The sequence below is a fragment of the Scyliorhinus canicula genome, chromosome 10 (assembly GCF_902713615.1).
Source record: "Scyliorhinus canicula chromosome 10, sScyCan1.1, whole genome shotgun sequence".
NCBI classification, from domain to species: domain Eukaryota; kingdom Metazoa; phylum Chordata; class Chondrichthyes; order Carcharhiniformes; family Scyliorhinidae; genus Scyliorhinus; species Scyliorhinus canicula.
In genome coordinates this window covers 166,634,830-166,656,570 of record NC_052155.1, presented here as the reverse complement: position 1 = coordinate 166,656,570, position 21,741 = coordinate 166,634,830, and positions in this window count along the sequence as shown.

Sequence of the window (21,741 nt, the reverse complement as noted above, 5' to 3'; positions counted from 1 at the left end):
CAGGCAGAGTTCCAGATTCCCACCACCCTCTGGTTGAAAATGGTTTTCCTCAGATCCTCTATAAGCCTCCTGCCCCTTACCTTAAACCTATATCCCCTAGTTATTGACCCCTCTATTAAGGGAAAGAGTTCTTTTCTATCCACCGTATCTACACCCCTCATAATTTTGTACATCTCAATCAGGTCCCCCCTCAGCCTTCTTTGCTCCAAGATAACCCACCCCAGCCTATCCAGCCTCTCTTCATAGCTGAAAAGCTCCAGCCCAGGCAACATCCTGGTGAATCTCCTCTGCAACCTCCCCATGCGATCATATCCTTTAACTAGTGTGGTGACCAGAACTGTGGGGCAGCTCCACGCCGTCGGGAAACCCCCGGGCGCCGGCAAAACGGACAATCCCGCCGGCGGAGAATCCCGCCCCATAACCTTGCACCTTGATTTAAAAATTCAACTTTCATAAGGTAATTCTTCTTCGAATGCTTTCTGTGGACATTCAGTCAAACAGTTCCAAAAAATAATAACAACCTGCTCAAATGAACAACATCATGCTGATTTGAAAATCTTTTGCAATTAATTATGAGGCTGATGCTGCCGTTCCACTGGATGAGCAGTAGAAACAGTGCACGTTGAGCTGACTAACTGCACAGCACCAAGCCATTTAATTCAGTGTTTCTCAAATATTTTCGGTTGAAGGACAACTTTCGAAATAGGTTCAGAACCACGGACTCCTATCTCAATAATAATGCCATGTAATAGGCATAAAGAGAAAGTGCTGCACGCAACGAGCGTTTTAGCATTATTTTTTAATAGAACGGTTGTTTACTCACAGATATCGGTTGTGCCTGCTTCTCACTGCAGTCTTTCAGGCCCTCCTCCTGAGGTACAGTCAGCCACGGCGTGCTGCACTTTGCTCCCACCATCCAGCTCACACTGATCATGCCTGTGGCCAGCACCCGTTTGCGTCGATGGTCGCTTCATTCTTCCGCATTATTTCATGGACTCTTTGGGAAGTTTATCCTGATCGTGGCTGTCCAAGGTCCACTGATTTGAATAATTAGAAAGTGTTAGGCTGACCTAGTTGCAGTGAGCATAATCATAGAAAGAATGGACACATATGGATAAGCACAGTCTGCAAACAGGCTCAATTTATGCCAGAGTGGGGAATAAGGGGAGCAGGTTTGTTTTCCAGTCAGAAACCACTTCTTCAGGTGGGGGGTGTATAAGTTGGCCTTTGGCTGCAGCCCAGCTCAGCCAACCAGGGGAAGGCCTGTAGGCCTGCCTGGGCGCTACCAACGTGTACTGCGGCTAGCTGTCTGTGGAATGTGTACCCATTTATAGATTGCCATGACCTGTACATGGGAAGTACGTGTCGGTAGCACGGGAGTTTGCCCCAGTGTGACAACAGGCATGGCGTGTAAGTGCTGCTGAAAATCTGATAGTAAACCGCTTACGTGTGGTCTTTTGTCACCCTTGCTGCATAACCCAGCAAATTTTTCAGTGCCCATTTCCACTTGACCCCCCGCATCCCATTGCATCAGGAAAGCTGATTGGAAAATCCTAACCAACCTCAGTAACTTAATTTCACTTGGGAGAGATGGGAAGACCTGCCAGGCTCAGAATCACCTCAGTCACAATGGCCGACAGCACGAGTGAAGTGAGGAAACTGACATGGCATTTCTGGGCCCTGTACCATCCCTGTTCCTCACCTCGGTGGGTACACAAAGTCCTGCCCCTTGTGTGTTTTTCCTGTTGCACCCATGCAGACAACTGCAGACTATCTCATCAAACTTCTGACTCCCAGTGAGGACAGCGCATGAGGAGTCAGAAGGTACAAAAATACCCATTCTCAGACCTGCTTTAGGAACCACTTCCTAAAGTGGTTGGTCCAGTAGGTTGCTGGGCAGTGATGACCCCAGGATGTTGCTGGTGGTGGTGGAGGAGGGATGATTCGGAAATGTTTTTGGTTATTAAAATCAAGGGATATTGCCAAGGGAGCTGGCTGGACGTTCTCTTGTTGGAGATGGTCAGTGACCTGGTACTTTTGCAGCGGACATTACTTCCTAAATATCAACCCTAATGTATGTTGCCCTGGTCTTGATGATTTCGGGCATGAATTGCTTTATTATCTGAGAAGGTACGAATGGAATCAACACTATGCAATCATCTACCCCTCTGACTTTACTGTAAAAGCATGGTTTTGCCATTATGTTGTTTAAAATAATGGGCAGGTACACTGTGTCAACTTTAGCAATTCCTTTGACAAAGCAGATGCTAAGTGTCAATGGTCATTTGTGTCTTTGATCTGGCTTGATTGTCAGTTTGGTATTCAGCTATTCCTGAGGTTGGGATAAATACACCGGGCGGATTCTCCATTGCCTGACACCGATATCATAATCGGCGATCGGACGGAGAATTCCTGTTTGTGACCGAATTGGGGGCGGCGCCTGTTTTCGGATGCTCCGCCCCCTCCAAAACGGCATCATCTAGGAGTACGCCACACGGCATTGGGACAGTTTCAGGATGTTACCTGAAGGTCCTCCCCCGATGCTCCGCCCCTGATGGGCCGAGTTTCTGACCACGTGGGGCACGTGTGCTCTCAGTTTCCGTGAACCCGGTGTGGCAGCTGCAGACTACGTCCAGCTCCGGCACAGTCGGGCGGGAGCCGTGCTGCTGGCTGGGGGTAGGACCTCGGCTGGGGCTGGGGGGACTGGTGGGGTCTGGCCCAGAGGTGGCGAGGTGGTGTCCAGGGGGTACTATCTGGCAGGTTGGATATGCCCACAGCCGGCGCCATGTTGTTCGGCGCGACCGTTGCAGGTCGTCGCAATGCGCATGCATGGCCATGCACCCGGCAATTCTCCAGCTGTTTATATTGGGAAGGCCATGCATTTTACGTGGCGCGGCTGCTAGCCCCTCACCGGTTGGTGGATGATGCGGGGGCGGCACCAACTTTTTTGTCATAAAACCAGACACATCCTTAGGACATCGCCTCAAAATTGGAGAATCCATCCCACCATTGGCCATATCACACTCAACAGAGAGTAGAATCAGGAAAGTGAGATGAGTATTCTGTACATCTTTTGCATCTCCAACTCAGTCACCTGGTGGGCTCCTGATTGGACTTGGTCCTTGATGATACAGTCGGGATATGAGAGTATCCAGAGGAGCTGCCTGGGTGGGCTCCCTGGTGCCCAGAGATCTTCTAAGTACTTAAAGGACACAGGAAGTACTCAGCAGTGTGAGCAGCTGGGAGCCTGAAAGTAGCATCTGTCATGTGAGTGCCCCTATAAGAAAGGTTTTGTCTCCTATCTTGTAGCACATTGGGCTGTGGCTGTGAGGTGAGAGGGGCTTTCAGTTTCAGTTTGACTGCTGTGGACTCAGAAGGAGAAAGAAATCTTTTCTCTGTCTTTGTTTGCATTTTAAAGGCTGTTCCAGTAGATTTTGTTATTGAATTGGAACAGCTAAGGGGGAATACATTAAGTGTTGTACATATATACTGTAGCTGTGTGGTCTTTTGTGCTCATCCTAGCCAAATTCAGCATAAAGGTTGTAGCTCCGGTGAACTTCATAACACATTTTGGAGTTTCTGAGCCCTGGCCCACAACACACCAAAGTGGTGCGTTTAACTGACAGAATGGCAGTCTGAGCCAGGCCACTCCGAACCCAAGACACCACCAAATTCACGGACTTGGCTCCAAATCACTACCTGCTGCTAGCCCCAGCATGAGCAGCCATTGCCCAGCTAGACCGACACTTATCAAAGGTATTTCAGGGTTCTTTTAGCCTCTGCTCCCCTTCTGCTGCCATGTCGCACAGTCCATCTTTGTTTTTACTTGTAGTAATTCATGCAAGACTGCCACTTGAAAGGAGCATCGTGGAAGGGCGGAGTTTAGTGTCCAACCCGCTAATCGCATTTAAATGCATGCAAATGACAATTTGCATGACCCTGCCAGCTTGCGACGCAAACCTCATTATCGCCACCAGCGAGGGACCAAATCAGCACCGACTGCAGACCTCGATTTTGGTTGGACGCCTGGTTATCCACCCGATCACGGCTCGTGTTTACGACGTCGCAAGGCGGACAATTTCACCCATTTTAGGCATGCCAATGGAAACAATGACATGTACCTTTAAGAGGCTGCAGGATGAAAGGTACAGCCTCCATGTTAGATATTCACTATTGCCTGTGATTCCTGCTGCAGACTACTTTGTGTGACACTGGGTGCAATTTAACTGGAGAAGTTCTTACTGTCATATTGGGTGCGTGTTCCCATTTGCTTCCCGACAGCCACGCCGACGAGACCATGGCCCATATTTAACAGCACTTAGTGCCGGAAATGATTCCCCACGGGCTTCACAGCGGATTCACCTTGACCGTTCACGGTAGCTCCCCGCTAACAATTGGGAGCAGAATATAAACGTCTCCCTCCGAACACACTCAAGTTGGCACACAGGCATGCCACCACGTAGACCTGCTACAAGCTTCGGGAATGCCGACCTGGCCAGGCTGCTGGATGCTGTAGAGGACACCCTGTTCCCCCGAGGGGGTCAGAGGATCAGCCACATAGGCTCTAATTCAGGCAGCGGGACCAGGTTGACCTCAGTCCAGCGCAGGAGGAATGTCAACGACCTACACCCAGTTCGCATGGGTAAGTTGACAGCTGCCCTCTGATATCTGACCCACCAGCCACCACCCTGACATCCCCCACTGACCTCTCCCCCCCTCAACAAGTTGGCGGCTGGCACCTCCCAACATCCCCCCCCCCCCACCCCAACATATTACCACGCCAATACCCCAACACCCTGGCATCCTCTAACAAAAATCCTCCATGCCCAGGAGCATTGCCCAAACATGCCACTTGCCATAGACTGCCCCCCCCCCACCACCACCTCTGATGCATCAAGCATGCAGCCAATATAAGGGCCCAGACGGGCGACAAGTCCTCACCCCCCTATGAGGTTGGGCCCTGGGGATCGAGAGGTTGGCCGAGGAGAGAGCAGTCACTGACAGCAAGGTTGGTCTGTGCTGCACAACTGAGGATCCACTGCCTCTGCACCCATATGTCTTGCTTCAAGTGAGCTGCTCATGTCAGACGAAATGGTCCCTCCCTCTCACTGACTGCATGTTCATTCTCTCGCAGGATACCCATCCAATTAGGTCGGGCCATCTAGGGTCAGCCCCGTTCCCCACCACCCAAGAGAACACCTCAGAGGAGTGCTCCGACAAGACCACTATTTTTTTTTAATTTAGTGTCGCCAATTATTTATCTTTTTCCAATTAACAGGCAATTTAGCATGGCTAATCCCCCAACCGTCACATCTTTGGGTTATGGGGGGTGAAACCCACACAGATATGGGGAGAATGTGCAAACTCCACACGGAGAGTGACCCAGGGCCGGGATTCGAACCTGTGTCCTCAGCGCTGCAGTCCCAGTGCTAACCACTGCACCACATGCTACCAGCCGAGGAGACCACTATTGAGGCGTCAGAGCTATCATCCCCAACCTCCGTCAGTGCAGAGACATACACCTTGGTGGGCCACAGTAGTGAACAGGCTTATGGGGCACAATCTGGTGAGCACCACACAGATGCTGATGCATATCCGGTGGAGGCAGGAACATCCAAGGGGGACAGCAGTTGGAGATCTTCTGGATAGATATCATGTTTCAGCTGAGTCCCAGTCAGATGCCGAGCCTCTGGACAAGTTTATCCCAGAGCTGATGCAGATGCCAGGGTATGGTCGTAAGATTTGTGAGGAGATGGCAGCGAAACACCTCCATGTGCATAGCTGATTGGAGGAGTCCCAAAGGCTATGGGTTCAGGAGATGGTGCCGGCAATGTGTAGCCAACACTGTTAGTGTAGCGACTGCAGTGGAAAACCTGCAGCACGACGTCAGCATCTTGTGTGGTGGTGTCCAAGGCATGGTTCAATCAGTAATGACCATGGCTGAGGGCCTCGACAGCATGATCCAATCACTGGGGGACATTCCCAGGTACAGGTGGACATTGCCAAGGCACTCGAGAGCATGGCCCAGTCACTGAGGAGCATAACTGAGGGCTTCATCACCATGATTCAGACAACCAGGAGGTGCGAGGGCCAGTCAACCGGATGACGCAGAAGCCACCGGAGTTCCCTCCAGCTATCTCTCTGTCCCATGGAGATCTTCAGGGTCCACTGGGCACTGTCCGGGAGGAGGGAGCCCTGGAGGCCGACCTGGGGCCTGCCACCAAGTAGATGGCAGCGGTCTCCGCATTACCCGAATTCCCTCTCCGACACCGGTGTGTCTTAAGGTCAGTGGGCAGATAAGGGTGGCACGGTGATGCCGGTGACACCGCTAAGTCAGTCATTGCCCTCCGGCTCCAGCCTTCCAGAGGATGCATACCAAGGGCATCAAAGATCACAGGGCCCGAGAAGCAGCAGGCATCCCCCACCTTTGATGTGCATCCTGGGGACACATTGGATTGGATTGGATTTGTTTATTGTCACGTGTACCGAGGTACAGTGAAAAGTATTTTTCTGCAAGCAGCTCAACAGATCATTCAGTACATGGAAGAAAAGGGAATTAAACAAAATTCCAGAAAATACAAGAAAATACATGAGAATACATAATAGGGCAACACAAGATATACAATGTAACTACATAAGCATTGGAATCGGTTGAAGCATACAGGGTGTAGTGTTAATGAGGTCAGTCAATAAGAGGGTCATTCAGGAGTCTGGTGACAGTGGGGAAGAAGCTGTTTTTGAGTCTGTTTGTGTGTGTTCTCAGACTTCTGTATCTCCTGCCCGATGGAAGGAGTTGGAAAAGTGAGTAAGCCGGGTGGGAGGGATCCTTGATTATGCTGCCCGCTTTCCCCCGGCAGCGGGAGGTGTAGATGGAGTCCATGGATGGGAGGCAGGTTCGTGTGATGGACATAAGACCATAAGACCATAAGACATAGGAGTGGAAGTAAGGCCATTCGGCCCATCGAGTCCACTCCACCATTCAATCATGGTTGATTTCAACTCCATTTACCCGCTCTCTCCCCATCTACACATTGCGACAGAGCACAGAAGCTTAAGAAGATTGAGGATCACTGAGTGAGTACTAGGGAGGGTGTGGGGTACTATCTGTAGCTCCGGAGAATGAGAGCTTCAAATGTTCACAATTAAACCATGTTACAGCTGATACATGCAAAGCCTCTATCACATTATTCCCCACGAGCCAGCCGGCACCCCCAGCCCCCTATTGCCCTCTGTCTGTACCCCCAGCACACAGGTCCTGGAGCAGAAGCCTCCAATTCAGACCAAGTGCAGTTGATGGGTGTGAATGCGCTGTCAGCAGAACGACAAGAGTCAGACGATGGCATAGACTGAGGAGTGAAGGAGGGTTTCCTGAGATGTGACTCCTTAAAACTGGCTAGTTGGGATGACACTAGAATAGTTATCCATAAGTTATTTTATTCAGGATTGAAACTAAGCATAGAAAGTATACCCAGTAATCATTATTAACCATTAAACATGTATTCCTGGAACATAGCAGTAACAGGCATTTAAACTCTTGCTAAAAGCAGTGGTTGCAGTGCATGATGGGATTTAAGTGAGCTAACTTGCCCATGTTCGTAAGACAAACAAAATCAGACAGAAATAATGTGGTCAGCAATATTATAGCCAGCTGAACATCCTGTCTCAGACAGACCTTGGTACAAAGAGGAACCAGCTTCAACATCCTGCACCCAGCCAAACAATGAGATAGGCAAGAACTGGCTGAAATAAGCAACATGGGAGCAGGGGAGAGCAAAAGACAGGGGATAAAAAAACAACAGATGGTCAGGGAACATAATGGGGCTAAATCATGAGCTGATCATGCAGTCACCATGCTACCTAATGTGAACTTCATTGGTCAAGATAAAATTGACAGCTACAAGGATTGGATCGAGCCCAACTGGGGTGGGTTACTGATTTTGGAAATTGTATAACCGAGCAATGTAAAGCAGAGTGGTTTTGGCATTTATCCAAATCACTCTCCCTCATACGTTGACCAAGCTTGGAAAATAAAGCTGTCTTAACCAGAGTTCCTGTGTCGCAGGTCTTTGTGTTTAGCTGAGCCATAACTAAGAGGGAGGAACCCAACGGAAAAGCCAGCTCAATACTCAGTCCTTGAAAACACTCCTACAAGGGGCACCAGAGCTTATCTCACAGCGAGTTAGCATCACACTTCTGCCTTGTATATTAACCCACAGGTCTGGGAGGGTGGAACAGGGTAGCTTGGGGGGGAGGGGGGTGGAGGGGGGGGGGGGGGAAGGGAGGAGAATGTGTAGAAGGGGTGGGGAATGGGGAGATAGAAGGCAGAGATGGGTAGGAGGGTGTGGGTGGTCAATGAGGGAGGGGGTGATCGGGGGGAATTGGGGGGAAAGGGAAAGGAGGGATTGGGGATGGGGGATTGGAGGGAGGGAAGGATTGGGGACAAAGGGAGGGGGTGAGCTGATGGACAAAGCCTCACCTGATGAGAAATGGGCGAGGGTGAGGGCCTCCCTTTCCCTCCAGGAATGGCGGACCCTCGCCGCCGCCTGGTCCGGCCCTTCCTCATTCCTCATTCTCCTCAAACAAAGACGGCTGCTGTGCCAGGATGTGGAGGGCAGAGGAGACCACCACAAAGTGGGAGACCCTCTGTCGGATGTACTGCAGTGCAACACGGAGTGATCCAGGCAATGGAACTGCAATTGGAGCAGCCCTGGTGGCTGCATAGGCCTTGTTGTATTGGGTCTTCACATCGGCCAGGACCACAGCAGGTACCACTTATCCCTCAAGAGTCAACCCATCATCCTTGGGTAGTCCTCAAAGACTCCGGGGCTCTCTGAGTGTTCCAGGATGTAGCTGTCATGCACACCTCCTGGGAAGTGTGCACACACGTGTATGATCCTGAATTGGTGGTCGCACATGAGTTGAACATTCAGGGAGTGGAACCCCTTCATGTTAATGAAGGCCACTCCCTGAGGCCCTGATGCATGCAATGCGACATGCATGCCATCAATTACCCCCTGGGCTTGGGGCATCTCAGTTATGGTGGAGAATCCTGCTGCTCAGGCATCGCAATGGGCTTGGTCCAGCTCAAAGTTCATATAGTCAGCTGGACAGGCATGCAGGGCACCTGTGACTTCACGGATGCACTGTGGGCTGTAGCTTGTGCTATGCCACACAACTCCTGGCTTGAGCCCTGGAATGAACCAGTGTAATTAAAGCTCAGGTCTGCGGTAACCTTCATGGCCATGGAAGTAGGTGCCCTCCTCCTCCACACGGTGCCAAGTCTGTAAGGACATGGCACAGGTGCTGCACTGCTTCCTTGTTGAGATGGGGCCTCCTTTGGAACATGCTGTCCGTCATCTCATCGAACGACGAATGACGCCTGTACACCTTGCTGGCCTCCCCCTTGGGTCTCTCCCTGACCTGATTGGTGGCCAGGTCTGCAGTGTGCGTGGTGGTCATCTACACATGGGTGCCACCTCAAACCTGCGTCGGTGCTGCTGTCGCCTTCTGGGCAGCCACTAACATCGCGAAGGTGCCACCAGCACCTTGACGACTGCCGCTGCGGGGTCAATAACACCATCCATTTTGCTATATCTGTAAGGAAGTGGAGATGGTGAGAGACCAACAATCAGTTAGGGCCTCCCACCGGGCCCCTCAAATTCACACCCTGCCTCCCCCACCCTTACGTTTGCCGCCTTCTCTCAGAGTTCCATCCACCTCGCCAGTCGTTCTGGGGACCCCGCATTGCACACTCACCCCTGGCCACATCATGAGCTCCTAGACTCATAACCCCAGATCCCAACCCCTGCTGGGAACATTCGGGGGACTGAGCTCAGGTACCCTACCCTGATCCAAACACTTACCCCTAGCTGCAGGTATATCCCCAAAACTGAGGCCCAGCTTGTGGACATTTGATTGATTGTTGCCTCAGTGGTTTTGACGCCCCAGGATTCAGGCAAAGTGCCCAGGCCTCACAGTTTGATTGGAGTGCTCTGCAATAAAACTCGTCTGAGAAATGGCACCCGAACCCATGAGAATGCATTTGAGAGCTGTGAGGTGCTCACATAACTAACAATGCCAATTCCTTATTTATCTGTACAGCCAGAGGCTGCTCACAATTAAAGGGAGTAAAAGTGCCCTTCATCATATAACCGCGAACAGGGCGAGGGGGGCTGTCCTGGAATGTTTGGCAGCGCAGACAGGCAGCAGCTGTAGTTCTCCTATTGTATGTATGCTGAATTTGGGGGGTGGCCTATCGGATCCATAGGCGCTGAGCCCCTCAACCCCCAGGCCACGGGCGACCCCCAACCTGCCCAGCCGCCCGACCAGGCCTGCCCCCACCTCCAGCCCCCCCCCCCCCCTTCCCGGGGCCTCCTCCACACCCCCTCGAGCACTGGGACAGCAACTCCAGTGCCCCTGGGCTGCATGCCAGAAAACAAAGATGGCCACTCATCCCCTTCGATTCCCTCAGCCGCCATCTCGCTTGGTTCTCAGTTTTAAATAGGAAACCCAGCGTCCAAATAGGCTCGATCAAGGCCTGCGCAGAGCTGTATATAGTTGTCGCCAGTAATAAATTTCACGACATTGTGTTCGGCCAGAACCCTCATCATTCTCAACACCTTGCTTGGAATAGAGACAGCTCCCTTGAGGTCTACATTGAGACCTCAAACATCAAGAAGTTTAAAATTCGGATATTTTGGATGTCTCGAGAACAAGGTGATCCATCTCATTAGGCAAGTGTCCCAAGTATTCCGGAGCCTTCCACACATTATTTTTGTTCTCTTGTGGATGTGATACTCTGCCAACACAGCTTGTTTCCTAACAATCCCTCCATAACCCCTCCAATTTAATGCTCACGTTTGAATCCCTGCTGCCTTTTTGCCAACTTAAGACAATCCTGCGCTTATCAGTAAACCGCAAAGTGATGATTCTGCTGCTTAAACTCTTCCAGAGTCAAAAGAAATTCTCAAAAGACAAGAGCAGGCGAACAGCCCACTTGCATGCTAGCTGCTGAAGAGCAGATAACTTGTTTACATCGTGAATTTTAGATTTTAAGACCAAACGCATCTAATGATAATAACCAAAAGAGCTTTGACAGTATGGGGTACTTTGTTCCATTTGTTTCATTTCATGCGCACACAGTCTTCACGACAGAATTTTATATCTGCAGCAATAGCAAAAGCTATTTTTGGATGATGGATACATGTTGTACGGTTAAATATGTCAAATTCTGAAAACCTGGCCTATTCAATGGGGAATTAAACTGAACGTTGTGAGAAGGCCCTCATTGATTCACACCTCTCTTTGTTTTATCACCCTTGAGATTTTTTATACTTGCTGGCAGGACTGTCAAATTGCCTATTTATGAGTGTTGGGCTGACATACCTTAGTTGAGATTTAGGGCGTAATCGAATATTCTTGAGGATTATTAGTCCCTATATAAACCTTGTTACCGATAATCCAATTTTCAGCCAATAGGTGAATCATGCATTGCTGATAGATAAAGACTTAAGTGAATAATTGCAGAAAAATAGCAGAGGAGACACACATAAAAAAAACATATGAGATCGATGTTGTAAGGAAAATGAACCAGGTGATGTCAGGCACGGTAATTCATGAATAAAGCAGGAGAATGAATAATTGATATTTTTTGCTTCAGCAAACCTGTGTAAGTTTTTTAAGTATTACCCAGATATCCAATTTTAAGCTGTAATTATAAAACATCCTCATATTGAGCACCTGAGATTTCAGTGAGCAAACGCTCAGTATTCGGCTGTTTTAGAAGATGTATAAAATCTATTAGCTTCCCACCTCTCCTAGTCAACAGACATTTGAGTATCTTAAGCATTCTCCCCTAATATCAGCAACTGCCATTTCTCTTCCTCAGTGACATCTTCCACGATGACGCCATCTAGTGGCTTTGCACATGGAATGGTTGACTTCCTTCATGGTGACACTGCATTTGAGGTCTGATAGTCAGACAATTTGCAGTGCAGAAGGTGGCCATTCGGCCCATCGATTCTACACCAGCCCCTGCAAGAGCACCCTAGCTAAGGCCACACCTCCACCCAATCCCCGTTACTCAGCAACCCCAACTAATCTTTGGACATTATGAGGCAATTTAGCGTGATCGATTGACCCAACAGGCGCATCTTTGGACTGTGGGAGGAAACCGGAGAACCTGGAGGGATCCCACGCAGACACGGGGCAACTGTGCAGACTCCGCACGCACAGTGACCCAAGGCAGGAATTGAACCCGGGTCCCTGGAGCTGTGAAGCAACGGTGCTAACCACTGTGCTACCATGCCACAGGTACAAGGCTGAATGAACTAGTCTTCTCCCCTGTACATGCAACCAATAAACAGCTATTACTGTAAAAGCAATTATTTATGGTCAGTTGTTGCACACAGAAGATAAAAATGTTGGTAACTCCTTTTCCGAACCTCAGAAATGGTCACTTCAGGTTTGAACCTTCAGGCTGTCTGGGGTGATAGGCAAAGTCTGAAGGAAAGAGATGTGAAATGTCTCAAGCCAGGACAGTTGGTAGGATTTCGCAAGTCCAGGCCAGGTGGTGGGGGATGAATGTAATGCGACATGAATCCCAGGCTCCAGTTGAGGCCGCACTCATGTGGGACCTGGGATTCATGTCGCATTACATTCATCCCCAACCATCTGGCCTGGGTTTGCGAAATCCTACCAACTGTCCTGGCTGGAGACAATTCACACCTCTTTCACCTTGGGTTACCCCTGTCTTTGGATCTGTAAAGATTTAATTACCTGCAAATGCTGGCATTCTAAGCATTGTCTGGCATCTTTGAATTTGTCTATGTTTCTGGAACATACCTCTTCATTCACCTGAGGAAGGAGCAATGCTCTGAAAGCTAGTGTTTGAAACACACATAGAACATAGAACAGTACAGCACAGAACAGGCCCTTCGGCCCTCGATGTTGTGCCGAGCAATTATCACCCTACTCAAACCCACGTATCCACCCTATACCCGTAACCCAACAAACCCCCCCCCCCCCTAACTAACCTTACTTTTAGGACACTACGGGCAATTTAGCATGGCCAATCCACCTAACCCGTACATCTTTGGACTGTGGGAGGAAACCGGAGCACCCGGAGGAAACCCACGCACACACGGGGAGGACGTGCCAACTCCACACAGACAGTGACCCAGCCGGGAATCGAACCTGGGATCCTGGAGCTGTGAAGCATTTATGCTAACCACCATGCTACCGTGCTGCCCCCAAACATGTTGGACTTTAACCTGGTGTTGTAAGACTTCTTACTATGCTCACCCCAGTCCAACGCCGGCATCGCCATATCAAAGAAGAAAGAGGGTTTAGCAGTCATATGTGGTGTGAAGGAATTCCACCGATATGTGTATGGATGGCGATTTGACATAGTGACCAACTAGAAACCAGTACTGGGACTTTTGAGGGAAGGCAAGCCTATACTGACAATATATTTGTCTCGGGTGCAGTGCTAAGCTTTGCTACTGGCGGCCTACAATTTCCAGCATTGGCCCAGCACGCAGATTGTCAATGGAGATGCTCCCTGCTGAAGAGCATCCCACCTTCACCAACACCACAGGAGATCGTATTGGCTTTGCACTTCATAGAATCAAAGAATTTACAGTGTAGAAGGAGGCTATTCAGCCCATCGAGTCTGTACCGGCAGCCCTTGGAAAGAGCACCCAAGTCCACATGTTCACCTTATCCCCAAAACCCAGTAACCCCACCGAACCTTTTTGTACACAAAGGGGCAATTTATCATGGCCAATCCACCTAACCTGCACAGCTTTGTACTGTGGGAGGAAACCGGAGCGCCCGGAGGAATCCCACGTAGACACGAGGAAAACGTGTAGACGCCACACAGACAGTGACCCAAGCTGGGAATCGAACCTGGGACCCTGGAGCTGTGAAGAAACTGTGCTGAGCATTGTGCAACCACGCTGCCCCATAAAATTCTCATCATGGCCACCACTACCAGCTTTTAATTCCAGATTTACTAACTGAAGTCAAATTCCACAAGCTGGCATGGTGGGATTTGAACTTGTGCCCACAGAGCTTTACCCTCAGTGACAGTACCACTACACCACCACTCCCTAGGCACCTTGCCAGCATTGGCCAGACACATTTGTAGCTGGACCTAGAGAGACCCCATACTATCAAAAGTGAAGAGAATGATAGAGACTGGGTGGTATAATGAGAAATCTGAGCAATTAATATTGTACTCGAGAGGATGAATTGACCTGTGAGAATGGTGTGATCTCATGGGGATCATGAGCAGTGGTTCCACTTCCCGCCAGGGGACCCCGCTTATAGCAGCTGCATAGCGCCCACCCAGGGCAGGCAAAGATGAAGGTTCTGGCACACAGCTACGTCTGGTGGCCCGGCATTGATAAAGCCATTGATACAACAGTGCCACCCTTGCCAAAAACAGCAGTCCCTGCCTCTGTCGCCCACTCTCCACCCTTGTGGATGGCCAGGTCACCTGTGGATCCAGGTCCATGTTAACTATGTAGGCCTTTTCATGGGCAGGATGCTTTTAGTTCTGCTTGATTACCACTCTAAGTGGCTGTCGATACAGAGGATGAGGACCATGACCTCGGCGGCCACGGGGAGACCGTGAGCCGAGTAGTAGCTATTAATGGATTTCCGGAGTCCACTGTGTTAGACAATGGCGCCCCTTTTACAGGCTACGGCTTCTCGGTTCTCATCCGAACCAATAGCATATGGCAGACCAGGATGGCCCCGTACCACCCTGCGCCTAACAGTTTGGCCAGTGAACCATTCAGACCTTCAAGAAAGCAACGTGGAAAGAGTCAGACAAACCACAGTGTCAACAATTGGCCAATTTTTTAATTGTTGTACAATTCAGCCCCCCACACTATCATGGGGGGGGGGGGGGGGGGGGGGGGGGGGGGGGGGGGGGGTCACACCTGCTCATGGGCCGTCGCCTCAGAATCAGAGAAACCGCCCCTTGTGTCTATAAAACAGAGTACAATAGTAGGGATTTTGTTACTAGTGAGTAGGGTATTGTAATGACTCAGGACATACACTGGAGGCATCCAGTAGTTAACAAAAGGATTTATTGATTAAAGGCAAAGCCAATACGTAACAGGCACAGAACACAAGATAAGTGGTCCAATCACTTCAGCTGCAGATCCCACAGTGCTCCCAGAGCCCTATGCAAGCTCCCTACTAGCCGTGGTTCATGCACTCCCATGCGATTGGCCCTGACCCTGTCACACGGTCCATCAAGCCCGCTCCCTTAGAAGGGGCCGCGATAACACATCCCTCCTCCCTTAAGTCCCTTATAAAATACCACACAAAGACTATGGACAGAGTTTACAAATGTAACAAAAGACAACAGGGGAAAGAGAGTCCATCAAAATGTTAATTGTTCTGGAGACCTCCCAGTCCTCCCGGAGTTCTGCAGCTCACCCACAGGTTCGGCATTCTTCGAGGTAGTCAAGCTGGCAGCAGCTGGTGACACCTCAGGAGGCACTGCCTCAATGACAGGAAAACTGGTCTCAGCGGCTTCCACAGGTGCAGTTGGCTGAGTAAATTCAGGAGTCCTGCGGTGCCTTTGGTAAGACACATTTTCGGTAATGCCAACAACACCAGTGGAACATTTTGGCTCCAAATTGGGGGTTTCATCCCCCCTCCCCACAATCCCCCCCCCCCCTTTCCCCCCCCCCCCCCCCCCGACTCCTTAAGTGGTCAGACATGCATTTTGACAGTCCTTCCGATAATATTGACCATATATGACATAGGGCCTGATTGGGCCACAACCCGTCCAAGTAGCCAAAGTGGCCCTGAGGTGAAGTTACAAACCAAAATAGGCTCCTCCCTACCTGTCGCCCCTCTGTGCAGACCATTGACTTCTCTGATAGGCCTGACATGTCTCCACCCTCCATTTTCCCCCCCCCGATGCTGCGACTGGTAAGGGGCTAGCAGCCACACCACATTAAACATCCGGCCTCCACAAACTAAATGGCCGGGTCCGTGGCTGCACATGCGCACGGTGACGGCCTGCAGCGGTCACGTTGTACAGCATGCCGCCGGCCATGCATGGACTGACCTGCCAGATAGTGCCCTCCTGGACACCCCCTCACTGCCCCCCTGGCCAGCCCCCACCAGTCCCCCCAGCCCTCGCGGAAGTCCCCCCCCCCCACCCCCCGGGGCCAGTAGCAATGCTTCCGCCCGACTGTGACGGCGCTGGACACAGTCCGCAGCCGCCATGCCGGGTTCCTGCACGGCTGAGACTATGAGTGAACCGCGCGGTCATGAACTCTGCCCATCGGGGGCGGAGCATCGTGGACGGCCTTCAGGTGAACAACGGCGTGCGGCGTGCTCCTCGCTGGCACCATTTGGGAGAAGGTGGAGCATGCACAACCTGCGTCAAACTTGCAACACCGCCCATTTCATCGTAAAAAGGGATTCGCCGCCCGATCGCCGATTACGAAATCTGCGTCGGGGACCAGAGAATCCAGCCCAAGGTTTTTTAGCATATTTTTCACTCGGCAGAACCTCATACGAGAAAATCATGCGAGCAAATCTTTTGATTTTCTGTTCATCATGAACTGAAAACGATGCAATTTTCTGGCTTTGCCCTCTTGGGGCGCAAGGCTCCACACAGGCAGCACAATAATGGGTAGCCTATCCTCTTTTGCCGTTTCCTGGTCACCGGCCATAATTTCCATCATTACTGCTAACTTGCTACATCGAGTAACTTGTTTCCGTGGATAAAAATGTTACATTTGTCCCATGGAAACTGACACTGATTGGATGACATATCCTCTGCAAGAGTCTAAGTGGAACAGCAGAGGCAGAATTGAGCAACTCACTGGTAAACGTGCAGAATTAAAACCCTAGACATTCTATAGCTGTGTCACTGCTTAAACTGGAAAAGGTAGAAAGTGGATTTGCTGATGTTCACATCCAAAATATATAAGTTGTGTTCCTGTGTGCACTATTTTGATGCATCCAATAACCAAAATTACTCAAAGCTCTGAGATAAATGAATTGGATGGAAATGTATTTATTATCTATTGATATGCACTTTCATCAATATAGAAAAAGACAGCAAATGGAGAAGCAACTTACATTTTTAGTAATTCTTGTCAAGGGAGTTCAGTTGTATTTCTTAGATAATTGAGTATTCTGTCGAATTCCATGAGATTTATTGGAATTAGGGATGAGTCACAAGGCAGTATTAAAAAGTTGAAGGTATCCAAATTGGTTTAGTTAAAGGGTAAGATAATTTTCTCGGAATCGATAAGAGTTGGCTAAAACAAAAGGACGCCCTGTAATTTATTTAACTCAGGGCCAAGCATATTGACGCCAAACCTGCAGGATTGTGGGACTAATGCAGGATAAAATGACAGACTGGAATGTTCTATAAGTAAATGGTCTTTTCTTGTCGAGGCAAATGGCTTTCTTCGCTGTAAGGACTCTATTATGATCCCGGCCCAGACACCAACAGTTGATAGGATACTGGACAGAAACCCCAACATTTAATTCAATTTGCAAGACTATGAGGAAAGGATACTTCACTCCAGGAATGATTCCACACTCAAATAGGGATATAGTATATTAAAACAAACTTTATTACTAACACATTATTACAAACTTTAATATCATAAAGACAAAAGGTTATAATTACCAGTCAAACAATGCTTAACAATACAGTGAAACACTAATTTCTAACTGCTAGCTTTTATCTCCACTCAAGCAAAACCCATCTTAGGCCAAAATCCACTTTTAAATACAGTTAACCAACCCAGGAATACGTGCTGTAAAGGGATAGCTTGGATAAATCACTTTGAGAGAGAGATCGTTCAGGAAACTGCTGGCAGGTTCTTGCCTGTATCAAACTACTGTTTAAACTACCAGCCTTTTAAGAAACCTCTGTTCTGTTCACAGTCAAATCTTTAACTGAACTGAAACTCCAAAACCCAACACCTGATGGCTTCAGCCCTGGCTCCTTCCATTAACTACGTCATCTCACTAAGCTGATGCCTCTAATTATCTACTTCTCAGGGAACCCTCTTTATATTAAAAAAATTCAATTCGCTCAACTTCAGCAAACAATATCCATGGCTGAAATGAATTATGGTCTTACTTTTACGATGTTTTAATTGTACATATGTCTTCAAAAAGTGCCTGCTGCCTTTCAAACCAGGATTTTTGAAAACAGCAGTCATATACTAACCCAGGCCTTTAACTCTTATTGGATAAAATACATATAAAACAATTTATCTGAAGCTCCTACATTCATCATAACTCTAATACTCTATGACTTAGTGGAAGCAAGATACAGTCCAAATGAAAATCTTTCCTCTGCTGATCATTTCCCCCAATTAGTGGCCAATCTATCGACTCTGCACATCTTTGAGTTGTGAGTGAAACCCACGTAGGCATGGGGAGAATGTGCAAAGTCCACATGGACAGTGACCCGGGGCCTGGACCGAACCTGGGTCCTCGGCGCTAGGGACCCGAGTTCAATTCCCAACTTGAGTGACTGTGCGGAGTTTGCACGTTCTCTCGTGATTGCGTGGGTTTCTTCACGTTCTCCCTGTGTCTGTGTGGGTTTCCTCCGGGTGCTCCGTTTTCCTCCCACAGTCTAAAGATGTGCAGGTTAGGTGGGTTGGCCATGCTAAATTGACTTAGTGTCCAAAGATGTGCAGGTTTGGTGGGGTTATGGGGTTAGGGTGGGGAGTGGACCTAAGTGCTCTTTCAGAGGATCCGTGCAGATCCGATGGGCTGAATGGCCTCCTTCTGAATTGTAGGAATGCTATGGGTCTAAATCACATTCGGGTTGAGTCCTTTAAGATAGGCACAGTTCAGGCTTTGGATGGGTTCTCTCGTGCTTCTTTGGCAATGAATTTGACCGTCTCCAGATTTCCAGATGAGGTTATGGCCAAGTTTTTGTTAAAGGTGCAGTTGAAAATAAATGAATCCCTCTCTCACTGGCCAAGTTGGCTGGTTGTTACTCAGGATTCTGTTCTGGCTGGAGGACTGTCTTGTCCCTCTTGTCTGAATGATTTCCAGAATGCCTGGTTGGGTATCTCAGTGGAGTAACAAGGTTTTGACTGACCTCCAACTGGTTTTGATTTCAGTGCTTTCCGTTGCCCACATAATGGGTTGGAATCAGGTTGATTGTACACAGTGGAGGAATAATTGATAATCCATCAAGATGACAGCTAGAATTAGCTCACTGGAAGACTTCTTTTGATATTCCATCCACACAGCCTTGACAATTCTGGCATCGATCTCTTCCATTGAGTTCGTGAGGACTGTCAATTTACACCTGGAAAGCATAGTTGCATTTTAAAGTAACATCCCAGACATTAGGGCTGAATTTTAATCGTTGAGGCGGGTAGTGGGAGTTGGGAAAGTTTCCAGCTTGGGCTCACCCACCTTGGGTGGAGAATATGGAGCTTTCAGTCAGACGGCATGGGCAAGGTCTGTAGTTGGGCTAGTCACCCCTGGAAAATGGTTCAGAGGCAGCTACGGGGCTGCGGGGTGCCTGGGCCGACAGCTTAAAAGGCCTGCCTCGCTGCTGTGGGAATTAGTTCCAGTTATGTGGAAAAGCTGGGCTGACTCCATGAATATTGTGGAGGGCAAGGACATGCCTATCCCCACAATGGAGCGGGCCAGGTATGGGCGCGTGACCCCAATCGGCCTGCATCCTTAAAAGTCACTGTTAAACACCAGAATGGAGTCAGGAATCCCACAATTGTGCCCTGACCATCATTTTAACCCTTCATAGAGTCTCTCCAGACCCATGGAAATCCAGCCCTGTGTCTCTTGTCAGTTCATAAACCAGAACCAGAAGCCACCTGACTTCCCAGTAACCATTTTGAGAGAGAACAGTGCTCATTATTTCAGAGAAAAGGCAGTTCCCGAAAATCCTATAATGAATAGAGTCCATCTTTAAATTTATGGATATAACATGCCTTAACAGGACATGTGACATGAGAAAGAAAGTTCGAGTGAAAAGTACTTTCTTCAATTTATTAAAAATTGACTATTGTCTGAGTTCAGACCAGTTTGGTTATCTCCACACCTTTCAAAAATATTAGCGCCAATTCAACCGATCCATCTGTGCCATTTTACCTATTTTCGTGTCATGACGGTTGTCGGGTTGGCGAGACTGTGGACGCAGGTGTGGGGTGTTTGTGTGTGTGTGTGGGGTGGGGTGGGGGGTGTGGTAGACCGTATTATATGTATTGTGGTACCTGTGTTGGAGGTATTACTGTATTAGAGATACGTAGGTAAATCCGTCTGCTGGCTCCGCCCAGTGGATGGTATAAAGAGGTGTTCATCCCCGTCTGCAGCCATTTTCTGTTACGAGCTGCTGGGGACCAGATCTTGTCTAATAAAGCCTTTGATTATTCTCTAATCTCGCTTTCGCAATAATCGATCGTGCCTCGGGGGGTGGGGGGGGGGGGGGGGGGGGGTGTTGTCCAAGCTGTGGTGGGAGTTGGGCGCCAATAACAGAGTTTAGTTCACATGACCGTGGAATAGTTACCTTCAAGCTTTGAATACTTTGAATGGCGGGTGACAGCAGAACTAGGGGGCATAGCCTCAAAATAAGGGGAAGTAGATTTAGGACTGAGTTTAGGAGGAACTTCTTCACCCAAAGGGTTGTGAATCTATGGAATTCCTTGCCCAGTGAAGCAGTTGAGGCTCCTTCATTACATGTTTTTAAGGTAAAGATAGATAGTTTTTTGAAGAATAAAGGGATTAAGGGTTATGGTGTTCGGGCCGGAAAGTGGAGCTGAGTCCACAAAAGATCAGCCATGATCTAATTGAATGGCGGAGCAGGCTCGAGGGGCCAGATGGCCTACTCCTGCTCCTAGTTCTTATGTTCTTATGTAATACAGAGTAACAATAATAAAACGTACTTTTGTATTTTATTGATCCTTGGCGGCCCACAGATCTATGCAGGCATTCTAGCAGAGAGGTGTTATGCAGTCTCAAGCAAGATGTCCCTAAGCACGTTTAGTCTTGGTGGAATTGTAGTAAAGGAATATTTCTGGAGTCTCAATAATAGATCTTCGTACCTGTGCTCTTTTACAGAAGTTCAACTGGCCGAATTGAATGCTTTTACCTATAAGAAACGAAAGCAAGATCTTTTGATTTTGAGGATTAGATCTTAAAAATGCAGGCTTTGAAGTCAGCTTTGAATGCCCCAAGTTTAAGTTCACTAAAATATCCAAATCCCGGTTTTATCCAGTAACTCAACCCTATGAGTTGTGTGGTACTTGCCAAAGTTCTACATACCAATGACATACACGGATGAGCTCTTTGCAAAAAGTATGAAATTATTCATTATTTTTGATAATATTGACACAGATTGGTGGAAAATCAAAAGTGACAAGAGGAAAATTATAGCCTTTTTGCTTCTCTTTTTTCTCTGAAAGCATTGGGAGCATTCATGGGTTTTGGGAGCAGGTGCTGGAGAGGACTTTGGGAAAGGTCTGGGATTTGGGTGTGACTGACATGCTGGGGAATGGAATTGTGGGAAGTACAAGGATTGGGCGTGGCTGGGCGTGCGTATGGGTCACCCTGTGCCACACCATCCCTCAACTTTTTTCCTTGAGAAACCTGAGTGACAGCTTCTGGGCTCACGGAACACTGGGAGAACATCCAAGGGGCTGAGGTCTCGGGGGGTGCATGATAGAGTTTTAAAAAAATATATTTTTATTTAAGTTTTTATAG